Source organism: Mytilus galloprovincialis, chromosome 8 (assembly GCF_965363235.1).
Source record: "Mytilus galloprovincialis chromosome 8, xbMytGall1.hap1.1, whole genome shotgun sequence".
Lineage (NCBI taxonomy): Eukaryota > Metazoa > Mollusca > Bivalvia > Mytilida > Mytilidae > Mytilus > Mytilus galloprovincialis.
Window position 1 is genome coordinate 28,130,422 of NC_134845.1, and position 10,263 is coordinate 28,140,684.

Here is a 10,263-nt window from a genome sequence, read left to right on the forward strand (position 1 = left end):
ATTTTTTATTGTTCTTTTCAAACAAGCTTTACTTAAACTAATTTTTTGTAAAATTTGACTATTGGCCTGAGACCACAATTAATTCCTCTATCATTTCTTTACAACGTTTTGGCACATTAAAAAAAAATTTGCCTTATCTTTTTGTCTAATTTTTTGTGTGTGTAATGTACAGTACAAGTCCAAAAATATATGCAATTTTCAGAAAAATTGCATCTACATCATTCAAATTTGGCCAATACACATCCATACGCCTATAGGCAAGTCAAGAGATGTTCTGAAAAGTGTAAATATCACCTTTTTGCACCTGGCCTAATCGCTCTTTCCTGATCAAAATCAGTTAAAATAAAACATCCAAAAGTTTATTTCAGCTCTCTTCTTTCATTTCCACCCCAGGGAAGCTAAGAAATTTATGAGAAAGGAAAAGGAAAAAAATAAAGGAAAAATACACTATAATTAAAGGGAACTATATTTGGAACAACGAAAAGCAGGGTCATTAATTGTGGTCTTGGGCCTATTTCTGTAATTAAGTTGTTATTTTATTTCTATATTACCTTTTTTTCTCCTATTAGTTCAACAGAAAAAAAGTAACTTTACAAAAATGTATGCTTCTTTCGAAGGCAGATTGTGAGCATAAATGAGCGGTGACCCCATCTTTTTATTAGCTCACCTGGCCCAAAGGGCCAAGTGAGCTTTTCCCATCACTTGGCGTCCGTCGTCTGTCGTCCGTCGTCTGTCGTCCGGCGTCGTTAACTTTTACAAAAATCTTCTCCTCTGAAACTACTGGGCCAAATTACACCAAACTTGGCCAAAATCATCATTGGGGTATCTAGTTTAAAAAATGTGTCCGGTGACCCGGCCAACCATCCAAGATGGCCGCCATGGCTAAAAATAGAACATAGGGGTAAAATGCAGTTTTTGGCTTATAACTCAAAAACCAAAGCATTTAGAGCAAATCTGACAAGGGGTAAACTTGTGTAACAGGTCAAGATCTATCTGCCCTGAAATTTTCAGATAAATCGGATAACCTGTTGTTGGGTTGCTGCCCCTGAATTAGTAATTTTAAGGAAATTTTGCTGTTTTTGGTTATTATCTTGAATATTATTATAGATAGAGATAAACTGTAAACAGCAATAATGTTCAGCAAAGTAATATTTACAAATAAGTTAACATGACCGAAATGGTCAGTTGACCCCTTTAGGAGTTGTTGCCCTTTATAGTCAATTTTTAACCATTTTTCGTAAATCTTAGTAATCTTTTACAAAAATCTTCTCCTCTGAAACTACTTGGCCAAATCAATCCAAACTTGGCCACAACCATCTTTGGGGTATGTAGTTTGAAAAATGTGTCCAGTGACTCAGCCATCCAATCAAGATGGCCGCCATGGCTAAAAATAGAACCTTGGGTAAAATGCAGTTTTTGGCTTATAACTCAAAAACCAAAGCATTTAGAGTAAATCTGACAGAGGTAAATTTGTTTATCAGGTCAAGATCTACCTGCCCTGAAATTTTCAGATGAATTGGACAACCCGGTTTTGGGTTGCTGCCCCAGAATAAGTAATTTTAATGAAATTTTGCTGTTTTTGGTTATTATCTTGAATATTATTATAGATAGAGATAAACTGTAAACAGCAATAATGTTCAGCAAAAAAAGATTTACAAATAAATCAACATGACCGAAATGGTCAGTTGACCCCTTTAGGAGTTATTGCCCTTAATAGTCAATTTTTAACCATTTTGTTGTAAATCTTAGTAATCTTTTACATCTTCTCCTCTGAAACTACTTGGCCAAAATCATCATTGGGGTATCTTGTTTAAAAAATGTGTCCGGTGACCCGGCCAACCATCCAAGATGGCCGCCATGGCTAAAAATAGAACATAGGGGTAAAATGCAGTTTTGGGCTTATAACTCAAAAACCAAAGCATTTAGAGCAAATCTGACAAGGGGTAAAATTGTGTAACAGGTCAAGATCTATCTGCCTTGAAATTTTCAGATAAATCGGATAACCTGTTGTTGGGTTGCTGCCCCTGAATTAGTAATTTTAAGGAAATTTTGCTGTTTTTGGTTATTATCTTGAATATTGTTATAGATAGAGATAACTTGTAAACAGCAATAATGTTCAGCTAAATAAGATCTAGAAATAAGTCAACATGACCAAAATCGTCAGTTGACCCCTTAAGGAGTTGTTGCCCATTTTATTCAATTTTTAACAATTTTCACTAATTTGGTAAATTTTTGTAAATTTTTACAAAATATTTTTCACTGTATCTAAAGGTCCAAGTTTATTATAGATAGAGAAAATTCTAAGTACCAAGAATGTTCAGTAAAGTAAGATCTACAAGCACATCACTATCAGCAAAACACAATTTTGTCATGAATCCATCTGTGTCCTTTGTTTAATATGCACATATACCAAGGTGAGCGACACAGGCTCTTTAGAGCCTCTAGTTTCATTTTTCTATCAAGTATAAGATAAAGTTCATTCATAGAAAAATATAGCGAAATCCTATATTAGAATAAAATTTTGATTAAAACCCGTGAACCTCCTTAATTCAAATAAAAAAAAAAACCAACATTTTCACAGTAAATTTATATCTGTTGACCAAAAAGATTCAGCAAATCAAACCTTTTAAAGGCCCTTTGCCCAAATGAAATAGTTTTTATACTTTATTTTCAAAGAAGAAAGTTTGTTTGCATCAGCTTGATTACATTGGTTAAAGAAGTCATAAACAATTGCTTATTAATGTTGAATATAAAAAAGATGTGGTATGATTGCCAATTTGACAACTGTCCACAAGAGACCAAAATGACACAGACATATAGGTCACTGTATGGTCTTCAACAATGAGCAAAGCCATACTGCATAGTCAGCTATAAAAGGTGTTCAAAACAATAGATTTTTCTTAAAATTCTTTAAAAGACTTTAAAATAGTGTTAATGTACTTTCAAATTTCAATATAAAACCTTGTTATTTTGTTTAAGATACCGGTACATTATAATTAATGAGATTGCAGTTATTTTATATGGGTTTTATAGGAGAAAATAAATTCTATATAATTTAAGGACACACCAAACAAATGAATTGATAAAAATTCAATGAAAAAATTAATTTTCACAAATTATTCTGAAATATCAAATAAAAATAGGTGTCACAGGCTTTATTGTCTTGAAAATTAAAAAAACCCACACATTGACCCATCAAATTGAATATAATTATCTGCCCTTGATTTTAATAGGATTTTTCTGATTTAAAAAAAAATCAGTTGTATATGGAATGATACTTGAAAAAGTATTTTTGCAACATGTCCTGAATGGATGCACAGATCAAGACACCTAATCTACCATAAAGGTAGTGATAATATGATTTTGATATACATATCCATCATCCCCTGTCTTAAAGATAAATAGTTGTACTTGGAGGACAGCTGCTAAATGATATATTTGTACCGGTTTTAGATGCTTTTGTTTTTGATATGGTCATATTAATGAGAGAGAGGTTTGATAGTTATAACTTATATGTGAAAGATTTTGAAAGATTCTTTAAAGGTTTATCATTGTTTCATATAGTTTTTCACCTGAACAACAATGTCATTTTAGTTATTGACTTTGATTAAAAACTAACAATGTGTATCATATTCTTGTGAATTTATGATATTGTCAGATTTTAACATGAATTTATTTTAATCTCAGGTCAGACTTATCATTATCTGAAGCATGCTGGAGTGTCTACTGAAGTGATGTACCAATTTCAAGGAGGAGATTAAGTCAGCAGACATATATGTTGTGAAAGGAGAGCAGTGAGTCCTTATTATCGGTAGATTTTTCATTTGACTTCTGAATGGAGACATTCCATAAAATTTATGGAAAAGTATTAATTTTTCTTCTAAATGGAGACATTCTATAAAATTCATGAAAATAACTTCTTTTGACTTATGTGTGGCGAATAATATTTTATAGAAATGAATGAGTTACAAATAGACATAGGAATATTGATACATGTACAGGTAGATAGATACCTGGAATGTAAAGAAAATAACAGTAATGATTCCAATGTACTTTTGACAAACAAATATTTGACATCTTACAGCGAAGTATCAGATGTGAATTAACTTCTTAGAACAGTAATCAAGAGGGGAAAAACGAAAGAAAAAAAGTAACAATAGGAAAAAATAAAAATTTTAAGTAAGTAAAATATCTGTTCCAAATTGTGGTCGAAGATAATAAAATACTGAAAAACATTGACTTTGTTAATTGAATATGACTTGTGTGGTCTCTCATCTGCTTCTCTTGTGTAAAGTTACGCTGAAAAGATACAGATTATTGATATATCTACCACATACATGTATTTACACATGAAATTACCAAATGTATGGTGGCAATTAAAGATTTACATAAATGACTTTGTTAATGAATGACCTGGAAAACAATCAGAATTCAAACCCATTGTTTTTTTTTCTAAAAAAAAAGTACAGCAATGGCCAAATAAAATAGTATGTATGGTTCCAGTTGCATTTAAAAACAGTTAAGGTAGGAAGGTAGGGTTGTTTATTTATTTTATAGTTTTTTTTACATTGAGTCAAGGACGTATAACTAACATCTAATATACGTCCTTGGTCTATGGGAGCAAAATTCTGACTTTAACAGTGCTTAATGAAAAATGACAAAAATATCTTTAGGGTAGGCTATTATTAAGACTAAAAGGTTTTATTTGGCTCAAGAAATAAAAGAGTACAATTTGTTTTGACTTATCTCCCTTTGGATATACTGTGAACCTGATTACTTGTACGGTATACAGCTGTGATTCACATCGATTTAATGATGTGGAAAACTATTATTCTTTTTAAACACTTTTGTTAAAAAAGAAAACATAAAAAATACATTAATTTCTTTCCTCAATTGCCAATTATTGATTTTGTATTAAGGTGTGTGTTGATTTTAACCTCAAAAGGAAGAAAATGTGCAAATAAAAGTGATTTGCACTGACTCTAATATACTGTTCAAATAGTTTAAGTGAATTAGTAGTTTCCTGTGTATTGTTGATTATTGAACGATATATATTTAATATTAGATCTAAGATGATACCATTGTGACATTGACTATTTGTACAGTGAGAGTGTGGCGACGTTGGTCCATTTGTTTAATTAATTTCACTGCAAGTCAGACATCATAAAGACCATAATAATCGTTACATAATATTATTTATAACAAATTGACTATTAGCCGATATGAATGGGAAAAAGAAATATCTTTTATGAATTGATAAAAATTGGAAGATGCTGAGAGTGAAAGAAGAGAACAGAGATCATAATTCAAAGGACAGACAACTAAATGCCCAAATGAAAAAATTTAAAGAGACCATTCCATAGAAAATTAAAAGATTGAGTAGAAGGGACATTGCAAAAATTTGGGGATAAATTAGAAGAGTAAGAAATACCTGTTCCAAATACTAGTGTTATCCATTAAAAGTATAAGTATCAATTGTATGCCCTTTTAAACTGATTGATCGATTTTATTGGTGATTTCTTACTGTCCAGTGGAAAGTATTTTACACATGTGTAGTACAAGAACAAATTAAACAATATAATACCATGGCAGTTTCTGCAAGGTGGATGGAATGGGATGAATGACAGAAAATCTATACCACCACAGGAATAAGAGTATATGATGGGTAACGGCAGACATTTTCCCTTGAAGTTGGTAACATATTGAACCCTTGAAGCCTTAATATGACAAGGTTTTTATATGTACGATAATCTCACGGATATGGCTATTTGGAATAAATAGTCCAAGCTGAATGGACAACTGAGATTTGGCACAAAATGTTATAAATAATCTCATTGGGATTATGATATATCAAATTTAATTAAGTACATGTTTTTCTCTCTCAAAAAAAAAGAAGGTACATGTATTTTTCTTTTTATTTATCTGTGATTTGACTGAAGAATTGGATAACAAATTTCCCAGATTTCAGACCTCTTAATATATAATGATGCTTTTTATAAAAGAAGAATAGAGAATGGAAGTGGGGAATGTGTCAAGGAGCATAAAACAGCCCATGATCACCGTATACATATATTCTATACATTTATGACTACTGTATTGCCTTTTAAGAATATATAAAGAGTTTAAAATTTAGAATTACAGGTAGTTAAAAATTTCTTCTTTAGAAAAAGTAGAAAAACTACAAAGAGATAATAAATTGGTACCTTCAATGAATAATACAATTTAATATCAGAAAGTTTTATTGTCCAGATTTAATATAACTGAAAATTAGATTTTATTAGGTTAATAATTGAACTTTGTAATTTTAGGTTTATGTCCTTCAAAGCTACAACTCAGTGATTTTCCCAAACAATTTGTATTTTGATAATTTAATGGAAGTTAAAAATAGATTTAAAATGAGAGTTAGTTTTTGAAACATGACAGCTTGATTGTAAAATATCAATATATTAAAAATTTAATGTAAGATCATAGACACTGTGTCTTTTTTCTGAAACAAACAATTGCAATACAATTATTTTAATTTTCAGATTATTCATGTTACTCAGTTTTCATTACACACTTGAATCCTCAAGAAATGTTTCATATAAAGCAGCTTCTAACAGCTTAATTCTGAAGTTTCTGAAGCAAACCACTTTCATATGATGTTGTAATCTTTACAATTTTCTGCTTTATATTGATTCTGTCTTCAAAATAGATTGCAGCTTTAATTTTTATGGCATCTTGAATTGAATTTATTTTACAATTTATTTGTTTTGGTCTTCCCTTGCCTACAGGCAAAATAAGGTATGCTTTTGTTAAAGTTTGTGATACAATTGGTTTAAGTTGACCACTATAGTAAATCATTGATATAATAGCATTGCCACATCTCATTTCCATGGAAATTATTTGGCTTTGACTCCTTCTAAGTTCTGTTTTTTTTTTACTTTGAAACATTGGCTTGGTTTGAATAGTAAAGTTAGGGTCACAGTATACACCTTTGGTATAGGATCATAGTGTACACCTTTGGTATAGGATCACAGTGTACACCTTTGGTATATGATCACACTGTACACCTTTGGTATATGATCATAGTGTACACCTTTGATATAGGATCACAGTGTACACCTTTGATATAGGATCACAGTGTACACCTTTGGTATAGGATCACAGTGTACACCTTTGGTATAGGATCACAGTGTACACCTTTGGTATAGGATCACAGTGTACACCTTTGGTATAGGATCACAGTGTACACCTTTGGTATAGGATCATAGTGTACACCTTTGGTATAGGATCACAGTGTACACCTTTGGTATAGGATCACAGTGTACACCTTTGGTATAGGATCATAGTGTACACCTTTGATATAGGATCATAGTGTACACCTTTGGTATAGGATCACAGTGTACACCTTTGGTATAGGATCACAGTATACACCTTTGGTATAGGATCATAGTGTACACCTTTGATATAGGATCATAGTGTACACCTTTGGTATAGGATCACAGTGTACACCTTTGGTATAGGATCACAGTGTACACCTTTGGTATAGGATCATAGTGTACACCTTTGGTATAGGATCACAGTGTACACCTTTGGTATAGGATCATAGTGTACACCTTTGGTATAGGATCATAGTGTACACCTTTGGTATAGGATCACAGTGTACACCTTTGGTATATGATCATAGTGTACACCTTTGATATAGGATCACAGTGTACACCTTTGGTATAGGATCACAGTGTACACCTTTGGTATATGATCACAGTGTACACCTTTGGTATAGGATCACAGTGTACACCTTTGGTATAGGATCACACTGTACACCTTTGGTATAGGATCATAGTGTACACCTTTGATATAGGATCACAGTGTACACCTTTGGTATAGGATCATAGTGTACACCTTTGGTATAGGATCATAGTGTACACCTTTGGTATAGGATCACAGTGTACACCTTTGGTATATGATCATAGTGTACACCTTTGATATAGGATCACAGTGTACACCTTTGATATAGGATCACAGTGTACACCTTTGGTATAGGATCACAGTGTACACCTTTGGTATAGGATCATAGTGTACACCTTTGGTATAGGATCACAGTGTACACCTTTGGTATAGGATCATAGTGTACACCTTTGGTATAGGATCATAGTGTACACCTTTGGTATAGGATCACAGTGTACACCTTTGGTATAGGATCATAGTGTACACCTTTGATATAGGATCATAGTGTACACCTTTGGTATAGGATCACAGTGTACACCTTTGGTATAGGATCACAGTATACACCTTTGGTATAGGATCACAGTGTACACCTTTAATAGATGATCATAGTGTACACCTTTGGTATAGGATCACAGTGTACACCTTTGGTATAGGATCACAGTGTACACCTTTGGTATATGATCATAGTGTACACCTTTGGTATAGGATCACAGTGTACACCTTTGGTATAGGATCATAGTGTACACCTTTGGTATAGGATCATAGTGTACACCTTTGGTATAGGATCACAGTGTACACCTTTGGTATATGATCATAGTGTACACCTTTGATATAGGATCACAGTGTACACCTTTGGTATAGGATCATAGTGTACACCTTTGGTATATGATCACAGTGTACACCTTTGGTATAGGATCACAGTGTACACCTTTGGTATATGATCACACTGTACACCTTTGGTATATGATCATAGTGTACACCTTTGATATAGGATCACAGTGTACACCTTTGGTATATGATCATAGTGTACACCTTTGGTATAGGATCATAGTGTACACCTTTGGTATAGGATCACAGTGTACACCTTTGGTATATGATCATAGTGTACACCTTTGATATAGGATCACAGTGTACACCTTTGGTATAGGATCACAGTGTACACCTTTGGTATATGATCATAGTGTACACCTTTGATATAGGATCACAGTGTACACCTTTGATATATGATCATAGTGTACAACTTTGGTATAGGATCACAGTGTACACCTTTGGTATAGGATCACAGTGTACACCTTTGATATAGGATCACAGTATACACCTTTGGTATAGGATCACAGTGTACACCTTTGGTATAGGATCACAGTTTACACCTTTGGTACAGGATAACAGTGTACATCTTTGGTGAAGGATCACAGTGTACATCTTGGTAAATGATCACAGTGTACATCTTTGGTATAGGATCACAATGTACACCTTTGGTATATGATCACAATGTACATCTTTGGTATATGATAACAGTGTACACCTTTGGTATATGATCACAGTGTACACCTTTGGTATAGGATAACAGTGTACATCTTTGGTGAAGGATCACAGTTTACAACTTAGCTATTGAATCACAGTGTACATCTTTGGTATAGTATCACAATGCTAGTTTATTATGGGGTTAAGTTTTTTTCTAATAGTTATTTAATGGAGAAGATACTAGAAAAGTTTAAAGTAGCATAATTGTTATCTGTATCAAGTTTTCAAGAGTGTTTTATCTGTTTGAACTAGTTTCAAATGGCATGCAATCTTTTGGCTTTCAATTTTAATTAAACTTCATTAAAATTAAATTTTGGAGAAAAGCCCCAAAGTTTCACTTAAACACCTTTATGCTTTAAACAAGTTGTGTCAGAACTTAAATGCAATTGAACTAAGCCAAGCAGACAATATGCATTTGAAGTATGTACATTAAAAATGCAAGTTTAATTACATTTAAAACAACATGAACATATCATTAATGTTGTTATACATATTTCTTGCACATTAACATGATCATTTGTAATTCTCCTTGAAGCAAACATGTAGATATAGGATAATGAACAGATCACAGGCGAAGCAATTTTGATAGATGGTGAGATTAAGTAAAAGTGCAATAAACCTCAAAGCCTTATATTTTTTACTATGCCTATGTCCCATCTTACAAGGACAAACTATAGACTTTCGTTGTACAAGTTATATTCATTTTGGAAGGAACTTTGATACATGTAAAACATATCTAAAATTGGTTGATTTTGTAGTTTTAGGTCCATATGGTTTTGATGAACTTCAGATACGGTAAAAGAATAAATTTGAAAAATTTATGTGGTTGCAATACTGAATTTCCTCTGGCTGTCTATCACATGACATGTTTGACAGATTTTTTTTTATGATGGACTGTAGATTGAGCTTCCTGAAATTTAATATTAAGCTTCATTTGAGAATGTTATACAGTCTGTTGCATTCTCACATTGCTCATCTCGTCAACTGCCTTTTTACCTAGTACATGTGGACTATGTGTACTTATATATT